This window comes from Apteryx rowi, unplaced genomic scaffold, assembly GCF_003343035.1.
Source record: "Apteryx rowi isolate R43461 unplaced genomic scaffold, aptRow1 scaffold_302, whole genome shotgun sequence".
NCBI lineage: Eukaryota > Metazoa > Chordata > Aves > Apterygiformes > Apterygidae > Apteryx > Apteryx rowi.
In genome coordinates, this window is record NW_020449442.1 from 189,905 (window position 1) to 202,837 (window position 12,933).

The 12,933-nt window shown below is 38.6% G+C and overlaps 1 protein-coding gene across 2 annotated transcripts in view; it reads left to right on the forward strand.

Moving 5' to 3' along the window:
• Nucleotides 1–12,933, forward strand: part of RASSF3 (Ras association domain family member 3) — a 97,757-nt gene that overhangs the window by 43,451 nt on the left and 41,373 nt on the right. The gene's annotated exons all lie outside the window — the stretch shown is intronic.

Below are 12,933 nucleotides of genomic sequence, written 5' to 3' on the forward strand. Positions count from 1 at the left end.
GTGGAAAGTGGCTCGTTATCACCTATTGAAAACCTAGCTGAAGGAACTAAATTGCAAATCTCCACCCCAGATCCCGGCAGCCTGGGGATGTGGTTTAAAAATCACATGTTTCTGGTCGCGAGTAATCCTGCTATCAGCTGTGCTATCAGCTTTGCTTTCAGCTCTCCTTTTCGGTATGGCAAGCGCCTGCATTCGCATTTGTTTTAGCACTGATTTTGAGATGAATGACAGCCTTTTCAGCTGCTTTGTTGGCAGAGGAAGGCCATGAGTGCTGTTTAAGTATCTCGGGTTAAAAATTCAAGCTCAGGAAATTGGTTGCAAGTGGACTTTGAAGTGAAGAACCGATTTAGGAAAACAAAACGCTTTTGTGGTCAGCATTGAAATGTTAGTGGAGGACCTACCAGCTTGCACGAACGGTGAGAAGTTTAAGTACTGGTGTATTCAGGAAGCCTTCAAGCATATCAAACCCAGCCAGCCTCTCCTAGGAGCAAAACTCACTTCAGCGATACAAAATGGAACAATCTGCTGTCAGACTGGTTAAACAGTGGCTAAACCGTGTAGGGTAAACGTCACGTTTCTTGAGCCAAGCAGTCCAGCCCTCTCACTTTTCTCTCCTCTTCCTAAAGCACAGGATCTCTTTCTAGAGATAGTGTTTTGTTTTGTTTTGTTTTTATCTTTGGAAACCAATAAGCTATTGAGTCTGTTTTCTTTATACTAGCTCTTCCCTTGCTACCCCCACTGGTTGTAGCTTTTCTGTTTCTGATTCTTTGTACGAGTTATTGGTGTTTTTTCCCCACTGCACTTTGGTGTTAGTAATACTGTTACTATGGAGACATAGTTAAAAACTTGCTTGACTAAGATTGGATGCCTGGGATGCCCTCCAGTCACCCCATGGTCTTGTCAAGACTCATCCTTGCCCGCAGCTGTTTCCTTTAGGTTATGTTGTGCTGCAGAAAGCCGACCTTGGTTTTTCCAAGGCTCTCCAACTGTTATTCCCCATCTGAGATTTGATTAAAACTTAAACCCTCTAACTGCCCTTCAGGTAACTCCTGCTCCCCTTCAGGGAAGTGCACGGAGCTTTCCTGATCTTTAACTTCCTCTGTCCAGTTTGGCAGGGAGTCAGGGCTCACCCTTTCCCAACACCTGAGCTCGGGCACCTTGTACAAATTGACTGGAACTAGCTTTTCTTTGCTGCTCCTCACAGTACCCCTCCTCAGAGGTATCCTTTTTCTCATTCATTTTGTGCTTCAACTTCCCATTAATCCGGGTGACGCTGTGGGGTTTGGCAAGCCCTGCTGCGTGTCCTTGAACTGCATGTGCTAACCTATTTGGCCAGGGTTGGCTACCACCTGGTTGTTAAAGAGGAAGGCCGGCCTGTTATGGTATCGTGTGCAAAGATATCTAGCTGCTGCTGGACTAAGGAGATGTTAGAAGGCTCAGATCTTGATTCAGGTCTTAAAAACTTACTTGTGTATTTATAATGCGGTTACATGAATTGTCTTGCTACTTGCTAGTTATGTAAGCAGTAGATTGTGCAAGCATGTAAGTTATTTAGTGTGATGTTAAATGCTCCAGTCAAGTGTGTGTGTGTGTGTGGGGGGGGCGCTTAAAATTTGATATCCTGCTCTAGTAATGTTCCTCAATGTAGTACCGCGGTGGGTTGCTGCGGGGTACATGTTTAAGTACATACTGGGTTGCCTGGAATAAATCCACTGTATTGCTGACTCTGCAGCATCAGAAACACACAGCTAAATGTTTCTAGTCATAAAGTTACTGCTACTTGTGCTGTGCTGCTGAATTATAAAGGAAAGAAAAATCCCCAAAACAATGCCGAATGTAGATTTCAACAGTCATGTGGCCAGTAAGTTTCCCCTTCCAGCAATAACAATCATAATAAGACTCTTTGTATGTATGAGGATGTTACTTTTGGTTTGTATTTGAGGTTTAGGCAAAAAACACATACTATGTCCCCTGAGCTAAGAAAAAAGAGTGGAGCTATTAGTTACTGTTTCTTTTTCTTTCTCAACTATACAGATATTAAGTTTTGCAGTGTGGCTTTTGCTTGCAGAAGACTTAAGTGCTGGCAGTTACTTTTATTCCTCTTAGTTCCCTCTCCCCCCTTTCTCAGAGGAAAAAAAAATGATTAGAACTTCAGCTTGCAACTGTGCTTGCAGACAAACACTGTATTAGCTTTTGGACTTGTTTTGTCTAGATTTCCAAAGAAATGCACAGACAGCACAGGTAACTTTGATATACTTAAGTCTTTAAGAAGGAAAAAAGGAAATGAAGTAGCTTGGTGAATGTTTGTCTTCTGTTTAACTGGGAGGGGGGAGACCACTTACTTAAATACCTCAATTTATACAGCTAAGACAGTATAAATGGAATAACACCAATTCTGATGTAAAAATTTCATAATAGTGCCTTTTGGCTTTGCCTATGAAGCCTAATCTTCCATAGAGTATTTAAAGATAGGAATTTGTCTCTTCCTCTCTCCTGTACCACTTCTAAAAGAATGGCAGCATAGAAACCATTACGGTGTAGGATGGGTGCTGTGGTGTTGCAGGACTGCGCTGTGGTATGCAGTTTGCAATCCATTCCTCCTGAGGAGCTCTGACACTCTCTCTGAGCAGTAGGTTGTAAAGGGCAGGGGTCACTTCTTCTATTGGAAGTGCAACGGACTACCAATCCTCTTCCCTGCAAAAGCCCCCTGAGAAAAACACTTTTATTCCAGGACAAATTGAGTTTAGTGATCCAGTGTACAGGGTTTCATTTGGTTGAAGGCAGTCTTGAAGCTAATAGATCTCAACTCTTGAATAGCCATTCATGTTTTGAATGACATGTACATGGTCTATTTTTCCCCCTTCCCAATAACAATCTCCTTTTAAAGTATATATTTTAGAGTAGGTGACTTTTACAAATTCCACCACTGCCCCTACCTCCTGTCAGTAAAACAACATGGGGGAGGAAAAGAGTAAATGAAATCTGGGATTCATTAGGCAATAAACATAATTTCCACATTTTTTTCTAATAAAAATGATATGTATGGTTGATCCAAAACAATTTCGTGAAAGAAAAATTAAGCAAGGAATACTTCAGTCTCAGGGCAAAGCGCATAAAATGCAGGTTGCTTTATGCTGTGTTGTGGTTCATGAAAGTTTAGTTTTATTTAACGTTTCTTGTATCATTTGTGGCTATAGTAAAATTGAAGTGTTAGAGACTGGGTTAAGCTCAGCATGGTGCTCTTGCATGTTTTCAATGACTCATTTAATAAATGAAAAAAGAGGAACTGTAAATATTTTTGTTCTGCCAGTGTGACTACTTATGTGAGTAAAGTTATTCCTGTGCATATGCTTTTGCAAGATCAGACCCATGCTTCTGTATGATCAAGTCTTTGGAAAGTCTGCATTCCCTGTGGAGAAAATACCAAAAGAAGATGTTATTCTGCAAACTTTTGAAAGCTGACCCCTTTCTCTCCCTCCTTCCTCCCACCAACCCCCATCTTTTCAGGAAAAGTGAAAACAGTCATGCCTGCTCCTGCAAGCCCTACCATATGTTGGAGGAATACTCGTCTTGCTGTGTGTATTTTTTACACTTTCCTTCCATATGACAGTTCCCCGTATTCTTCTGCTTTGAACAGTGCTGATATAAAACCTCATCATTCCCCCCTCCTTTCTTACAGAGCTTGGCGAATGGTGTTTTTTGAGCTTTGGCATCTGGCTTAGTACTCGACCCCCTTAAGTTCCTGTCTTCCCTCAAGAGCACTCCAAACACGTGGGGACAGCCCTGGGCTTGGCTATGTCCGCTTTCCTTTTTTTTTCTTTTTTTTTTCTTTTTTTCTTTTTTAACCCCCTGGGAACTATAACAGTTAGCCTGATTTCATGTTTCTATGGGCAACAACTGAGAGATCTTGTTCTGTGACTGCCCCCGTGTGTGATGGTCTGGGAGAGAGGACAAGACTGTACTTGGGGAATCACTGCTTCAGAAACTGGAAGTGCTGTGAAGATCAGGGGATGTCAGTTGTCAGAGGGCAAGTTTTGAGGCTTGTATTCAGTATCTGAAGTCTTGAGTAGCTTGCACACAAAATGTTTCATGTCTAATATAAAAGAGATTGGAAATGTGAAGTTTGACACTTGAATATTGCTATTATAACTAAAGGAAAACAAAGACCAACCATATTGTTCATGCTCGATTTTTCAGTATTTCATTTGGGCTTTGTAAAAGTGCTTGCAAGAAAAATGTAATGGCTTCTGTTGGTGGTTTCTGTACATGCACACTTTCCTTCTGCTCCTCAGAACATTCTCATTTCCTCACTTTCAACTTTGGTCCTTCTGCATTTGAAGTCAGATCTCTCCTTCTCTCTTCTCTTTACTGGTCTCGGTCTTCGTGGCCTCCAGACCATGAAAGTCCTTTTTGGTTCCTTCCCCTGCAGGGTGCCATGTTGCAAGAGGCTGTACCCTGCTATGTCGCTGTTTTTTGTACTGCATCTTCAGTGTTTCAGTGGCATTTACAGGGGTGGTAGGCAGGATGGGAGAGGATATCAGTAAAAACCCTGGAAATGAAAAAGGGTGTAGGAGAGCAGAGGAGATACGAAGGAAAGAGACTAAAGGCAGTGGGTGAAAGTCTCATCCCTAACTAGTCCCAGGGAGGTCTCTTATTCTGTTGGCAGAAGAGGTGCTTTGTGGAGAAAGGTGTAGTGTGTTTTTTGTTTTGTTTTTTTTTGTTTTTAAATGGGTGAGGTGTAGGTGGGGAAAAATTAGAAACTTTTGTGTGCAGAACTGCTTTTTTAGGTTTGTTCCACAAGAATTTGCTCTATGACTTGAAGGATTTCATTGAGAGGAAGATAGACAAAGGAATTTTATTTTTGAAGAAATCTGTTTTTCTGGGGTTAAAATGCTATATTTGTAACTATTTAAGTTTAGTTAGCCTAAACTTTGTGTTAATAATGCCCACTATTAATAAGTGTCATGTAGTTTGGCCATTACAACTCTTTTTGTTTCCTTTCAGTAATGTTTCCCAGAGAAAATGGCTCTCCTGACTACCAGAACAAATGAGGATTCTAATTATAGGCTTTGTTTGGAGCCAAAAAGGTTAATTTGTGTTTGACATGTAGTCATGAAGCCTATTAAAAATAAAACTAAAAATATCTAGCAATGAGTTTCATTCCTTTTTTTTTTTCTTTTTTCTTTTTCTTATCCATTTGGCAGTCAGTGAATATTATGGGATAAACATTTTTGCAGCTAAAATAATTGAAAGTTACCACTTGCAGGAATGAGCATGGTAGATTGTGTCTATTTTAAGCCTATGTCACTGTCAGAGTAAACTAGCATACCTTATTTCGCTTTTGTGTTTTTGCCTTGTTCTTCTCTTGGAATGCTTGATGTGAAGTTTACACGTAAGTAGCTTAGAGCGTAGCTGTTTGAATTTGAACTCAAATCATCTACAGATTTCTAGCAACCTCGAAAGACGAAACAGGATTTATGCCCTTGTACAGAGGAAAACTACAACTTTGTATACACTGGTTATCACAATTTGGTCTGATAAACATTGACTTATATTTTGGGGACTTACGTAATAACCAAGCTTATGTTTTATATGTGAGATGGAATCTACTAACACAAAAATTAAGAAATCTCTTTGGAAGAGCTGGATTAATGTGCTGTCCCAAGAGGTGTTTAAGTCACTAAAACATCTAATGAGTACTGTTAATGTTCAGCAATTTAAGTGTCATGAGTGCAGTAACATTGGCAGGTAATATTCAGACTAGGTAATTATTAATTCTTTATCTTTTCACTTTGTTCTGTAGTCGACTGTATTAATACCATATTAGGCATGTCTCAGGCAATTGTTTCACCATTAGCATAAACTTTTGGAGCACCGGCAATGTGTTACTGGCTTTGTTTTTGAGGTTCACTTGAATATCGCCAAATAATCACTGATATTTCTTGTCCTTCTTGTTTTGGGGAAAAAAAGACTTTGAGTCACCTTTTGGGCCTTTGGAGTACTGTAGCTAAATTTATTACTGTTAAGTTCAGGAGTACCTAGTATGCATGGATGTGCTGAGATTTGAGTTTCAGTAATGTAGCTGAGTTTGGGATAATCCTATGGGCTTTATCTAAGTGCTAAGGCAAAAAGGCAGAACTGTTGGAGCTTTTAACTGCCACTAAAGTCAGAAGGTATTAGGAACCTATAAACATTTTGGACTATAAAATATAGACTTAGAGTCTTGTTTAGACTCATATGAATATACATGCAAGACACAAGGAGTTTTGTTTAGGTTGAGGAGTCTGGTGAATTTAGAAAAATGCTCTGCAGAGCATGTGAGCTCAGGATCATCTGAATAGAGTAAGTGGGTGTGTTTTGGGGGGGAGTTGTGTGTGTTTTTGTTTTGTTTTGTTTTTTTAAAGCTATGTAAGGAATGAAGGGGGATTAGTACCCTGTTTTCATAATTTCTTATTTCTGCTATAGACCTTTGTATAAGAACAACATCAGACCAGCCAACTTAGAGGAACTTGCTGGCTAATATTTAGCCACTGCAGAAACAAAAATACAAAGAAAAACAACATTCATTTTTACTTCAGTATTTTTGTCCCTTGTTTAAAAAGCCAGTGATGCTGGTATTGGATTAACAGTTCTAAGTAAACTGATTAACAGAGGATTTTAGACGAAGCAATAGATCTGTAATGCAGCATCTGCCTGTGATAATATACTGTCAACCAAGCCAAGCAACATAAGTGTCAGGAAGAGATAAACAGGAATGATAGATCCTGTAGTTAAACTCTCTTTTTATTGACAGAAAGCTAAGTCTCTGCTGACTTCAGCAGACTGTGCACATCAGGACAAAACTTTAATACATACTACACTTTTCCTCAGAGGTAAAAGTAAGGGTGCTTTCATATTTACAAAGTTCTTAAAACCAGTATGTTGCACTGACTTTAGGGAAATGCCTTTTTATGCCTGAAATTAGTGCAGGGTGCTTCCATCTAGTCCAGTTTCAGCAATGCGCTGACCTAACTATGGTATTGTTAAAGTTTTATGTTTTTAGGTGCCTGTAATAAAGCGCACACATTCTTGCACCCAGGAGAGAGAATAATTGATTTAGGATGAGTAATCGCTTCTTTCATTTTCTCCTTTGGCATCCTGGCTCTTATGCAAGGTTGATGAAATAATACAGACAGTTTTGATGAGAGAACTTCCTATGCAGACATGTATTTGGCTATGTTAAGTAGCCGCATGTGATTTATGTAGCAATTAAGATCATCTTCTAGTTATTCATCTGTGTGTGTGCTGGAGACAAATTTGTGTTCCTTCATAAGGAGGAATCTATGCTGTCCTGAAAGTAATAGTAAAAGCAGTAGTAGTTCATCTGCCTCTTAGAGGAAACATGAGGTATTAAAGTAATGCTGCTTATTTAGGAGTACTTACTGTGTTTTGTTGACAGATTCTCTGTCTGGTTTTCTGCTTTACCCAAGAAATTCTGATGAGTCCATGCTAAGTAGTTGTGGAAAATGGTGTTTGCAAATGCATTTCTTCTACAAATTATATACAACAATAAAATAGAAAACCATTGGCTGAATGTTTAGGGGCAGATTACAAAGCAGGTTACTCTCTGTAGTATTTTATAGTTATCCCTGTTGCCTGTAATTAGCATTGCTTTTCTTGTTTTCTGTCTTTTAATTGATCTTAGGTGTGCTCAAGTACATGAATGTACAGTCTAACTATGCTGTACTTTTCCTCATGGTACCTAGTGCCTGTATTACGTATTTGCAGTATCCGATCAATATTGTCTCTTTAAAGCCTGATTAGTGGTAATAAAAATTGAAGGTCAGGTTTAAAGCCTGATTAGTAGTAAGCCTGATTGAAGGTCAAGTTCTGCTGTGACTGAAGATGATAATTATTTGTTTAATAACTCAGCACTTAATCTTGCTGCCACTGAAGCAGAAGATCTCATGATTTGGCTTGTCCCCTTTGAAGAAAAGTTTGGGACAGATTAAATTTGTTGACACTGCAAAAGTAGCTTAACACCTTATTGACAGAGAGTAACCTTTATTGTAGAGGACTTCTCAGTGCCTTCACCAGTGGATTGATTTCACATGTTCACTTATAGACACATAAGCTAAGATTATGGAAATCATTTTGTTCTGAACCAATCCTTTAATTACAAAATGTCTTCATGGTCTGTTTGAGAAGCATCTGGTAAAGCCATATAAATTGTAGCACTAAGAATTTCAGCGTGACCCCTTATGCTTATGTACACAGAAACTGGCAAGTTCTTTGGCACTGCATAAAAGACTAGAAGTATGGTGGTTGCATGTTGCATAATGGGAGAATTGACCTTCATTGTTTGTCCCAACGTCTGAAATGAATAAGTTCAGGATTGAATGCTGCTGTTAGATCAGCGTAAGAGTTAAGGATTTTTTTTTTTTGTGATAGATGTAGTTTGAACTACTATATCATAATTTAAAAAAAAAGTTGTTATTGTGTACAGAATTCTGTAATGTAGGCATATACAGGTGCCTTGTGTCACCCTTTATAAAGCAAGTGATGAGTTGTTTTTTTGTGGCTCTGGTTAGCTTGCCAGCAGTAGCAAAAATGATATGTAACAGTTGACCTAGGCTATGCCGAAAACACACAGCAGGTAGATGCTGCAGCAAGCTGCAGGAGCCGATCCTCTTGCTGTCCAGACTGGGGACTTACCCAGAGTGTGTTCAATATATATATTTTTTTGTTTGTGTGTGTGTGTTTTTAAGTTTGGAAAGCAGTGAGGAGAGAGGGCTTCCTCAGAAGCGTTTCTAGATCTGTCAGTTTAGACTATTTAACCTGAGTAGTGAAGACCAAGGAACAGAAATAGGGGGAGAAGAAGCATTCATTTGAATCCTCTGCCAAATATGCAAGTTCCCCATTTCCAGCAGCAGAGACACCTGTGATCCAAAGGTTATACCAGTGCGGTGGCTCTGGTTTCATGAGGAAAAACAGAGGCAAATGTCATAATGGGCGGTGCTCATGAAACTGCCGAAGTCCTTGACTCTCCAAGGTGTGGTCCTGGCAGTTGCGCCCTTGCAGCTGAAGGCTTGAAATGGGTGTTGCTTTTATTTGTGATGATTAGAGAAGGAGGGAGGAAGAAGGCTTTTGCTTAGACTGGCTGCATTTATTGCAGGATGACAAATGGATCACTTGTCTGCCTCTGAGAGCAAATTAGAGTAAATTATCATGGCTGCATGTGAGGTACAATGAAGTCCTCCTTTGAGATGGGGAGTGGATTTGTGACTCAGATTATCTTCCTTCTTTCAGTCTGAGCTCCTGAAGGACAAAGTGTTATATCTGTTCTGTTGCATGTGTAGGCTAAAATGCGGTCTGTACAGATTTGTGCACCAGGGAATATTGTCTAATGTCCTGTACAGAAATGGACAATTTAATAAGTTCATACTTGGAGCAGTTGCTGCATCAGGCGCCCATATACAAATGCTGGTACTGGAAGAATACCAGATGCATAATCATGGGAACATCACTTGTGCAGGCAACCTGATGCTAGCATTAATCAGACTCCTATATAATCAACAGAAGACAGTTATGCTTTTTAAAGGGGAACTTAATCTTTCATTAAAGAAATCTTTCTCTTGTCATAACATTCTCAGCCTGTGGGGAACCTAAAATAATACATCATTTTTTAAATGCAGTATCTGTGTAAGATGTAACCTTGAACTCTAAAATCTTGTTTTCTCTATGTAAGTGTTTGCAAATCTTTAAGCTAAGTTTGATATAAAATCTAATAGAAAGGACAGTTTGTAGTTCTTGCATGACTTAGCAGGTCAGGTTAAAATAAACCAAATCCCAAGAGCCTTTAGCTTGATCTTTAGGGGTCCTCTAGTTCTTAAATTAAGAGCACACCATTTTCCCCTTCAGAGAATATGCAGCTTAGGGTGATGGCTAATGACAAAAGTCTTAATCTTCTCTTTCTGTACTGAAAACCACTTAACCACTGTTAGAACCTGATAAGTGGATCTCAGGATCTAATTTGATGGACTCAAAGTAGCTAGATGAGATATTCTCATGGGGTGGACCATCATGGAGTTTGAGGACTGGATCATCCATTTCTACTTACTAATATGGTTTAGTTATTTACATGGGAAAGCAACACTTACTAAAGCAATTCAATGCTATATTTATCTTTTAATTCAGTATAGTGGCAAGAACAGAGACTGAACATTTGGCTTTCTGAGGAGACAGTAAATGCTTCTGGGCAGCAGTCAAATAAACCTCTGAATTAGATCATTGCATTATTTTTGACCACGTTTTTCTGTTCTCATTTAATCTAAAGTTGAAGAATTGCCTTTCTTAAGTCGCCTTTCTTAAGTTCCCTTATTTCTCTCTTTTGTGTTGTGCTTCTCTCCTGATGTTTCTGTCAGGGCTCCATTACTGACGGTGTATAATGAACTAATTCCTATATCGAATGCACTGATTTATTTATTTATTTCCTTTGTGTTCCTTCTTCAAGGTTCTGGCCACCTGAGAACCTGTTTTATTCTTTGGGGTGCAAATTACTTTCTCATTTTAGTTTGAGACTCATTTGCACTGATGTACTTCACAACAGAATTGCTGACAACCCTAATGCCTTCTATCTCTACTCTAAAGTATTGCTTGGGGATCTGACTTCTGGCCTTCATGAGAACAAGTTTGTTTTTATAGAATCTGAAAAAAGGTATTAGCGTTCAGCCAGCCATATGATCCACTTCTTTGAACTTTTGTTGGTCACTTATTCGTGTAAGAGATATTCTTGTTGTGTTTGTTTTTTTGTTTTTTTTTTAGTAAAGAATAATGTTGGCAAAATTCAGAGTGCCTTGACCACCATGTTTTAACTTAAGTGTGATAGCATAGATATTTTTACGAAATTTTTAATTCTGTGATGTAGTTGCAACTTATGTTCTTAACAAAATATTCAATAGACTGTATTATTAGAGCTGCAAAAACCCCAGGAGAATGCCTTTATCAAAACTAGCTCATGTCTCTGTTGACTTCAAGAGGGTGGTGTGAAGTGGATTTGGCTGTGGGATCTCAGGCTTTTTGTCAGCCTGGTTTTGAATTCTTGGTTGTTGTTGTTGTAAAATGAACCAGACAGCTCATGCACTTAGTATGGTGGGCTTTTAAATTCTGGGTTAGGCTGGGTGCTAATTAGCCAGTAGACAGTTCTCCCATTTTAAACCTGATCAAAGTATATGCAACATTATCCCAACTAAACATCAAATACTTGAAGGAGGAGGAAAACCAGTGACACTTTTTAAGTACTGGAAGTCAAATATGAAGTGGTTTATTTGCTGATACAGCGTATTTCATCAGGATTTCCTCTCTTTTGTTTATTAAATTGTAGCACATTTATAGTTGCCTTGGTACTGTAGTGGCAGGTGTGTTATAAAATAGAAAAGAAATAATTTCTAGTATATGCCTGTCTCAGATTATGAATAAGAATGAGCTTGTCTGTAAAATGGTTATGGTATTGAAACACCCAGCTGTCAAGGAATCAATAAGTTTGAAATACAGCAGGTGTTGTAATGTAAATCAGTCTGACTTCTCTTTGATCCCAGAATTACAGTGAGGTTCCTGGGAGGTTAATCCTGTGTTTTGTCATAAAGTGCTTTGCGCTCACCTGTGCCTGAGATGAATTTGGGAACAGTGTTTTCAGTCAGTGGCATTATGGGCAGCACCCTGTTGTTTTGGCTTATTCCCATGGGGAGTCTGGCTTGTTCTCCAGTTGCCATCACTGTGTGACTTAATGGCAGCAGTGGTTATAAGTGTGTGGTGGGTTTTTTTTGTTTGTTTGTGTGTGTGTGGTTTTTTTTAATTGAATGTTTCATCAGCTGAGTTAAATTCCAGGAAATACTTAATTTTCTTCTCTTAATGTGTTACCTTGAGAAGAGTCCTGCAACTTTTTGAACTTCGGGGACTGTTCTAGGACTTTTAATGTAATGATTGTAGGAAGATTTTTGGCATTTCAGATATCCAAACTGTTGTTCCATTGCTTCTTGATGCCTCTCAGTCTTGGGAGATGTGCCTTAATACAAATATCAAAAAATAAGTTATAGATTATTTAAGTAGAACAGAAATTATGAAATACCTTTAGTACCTTTCTGTATGTCTTCTGTTTACAGCATGCATCTGCCCGGTAATGGTTTTTTTTTTGATTAGATATTAGTGGAATTATGTCACAGATTATTTTGTTTTACGAATAGAGTTGACAGGCCTGTCTAAGTTGACAGCTGCTTTTGATTCAGTTACATGTTCATTTGGTATGAAGCTTATCTCAAGATGAGGGAACATGATTGTTTATACTGTGCTAAAAGTTTGATGGTTATATGGAGTGAAACATCAAAGTAGTTTCTAGGGCTCTGAACTTTAAAACTCACAGCTGATTTAATTAAAAAAATAAAAGGAACATGTTTACCCACCACCAGAAACAGACCCCAAATAGTCTTCAAAGCATATTTGATTTTAATGATTTGTGCTTTTTTCCCTGAGGCATTTGTAAAGTTCTAGTTACCACTGGAATATGAAGATGTAGTTTTTGAGATGTGAAGATAGTAGATCTTCAGTGAAGTAGGTGCTTGCATCATAAGATGATAAAACTACATGTTCTGTGAAAATAGCCTGGTGTTGCAAGAAAAAAAAAAAAGAAAAAAAGTAATAGAAAATCTAGTGATTTTGCTTTGACAGCCAAAGTTGATGGGAGGCCTGGCAAGCTTCTTTATAATTCACAGCTCAAAGTAACTTCTGAAGCAGCTTGATGAGGTGAGTGCTAAAGATGCTAGTTTGCCACCCTTGGGTTTTTTTTGTTGTTGTTTTTGAATTTAAATCAAGTGTTCTGTGTTAAAATGAGCATAGTGTGATCTAGGCCTTTATGGCTGACATCAGAAAAATCTTGTAACATGTAATAAAGCTTATAAC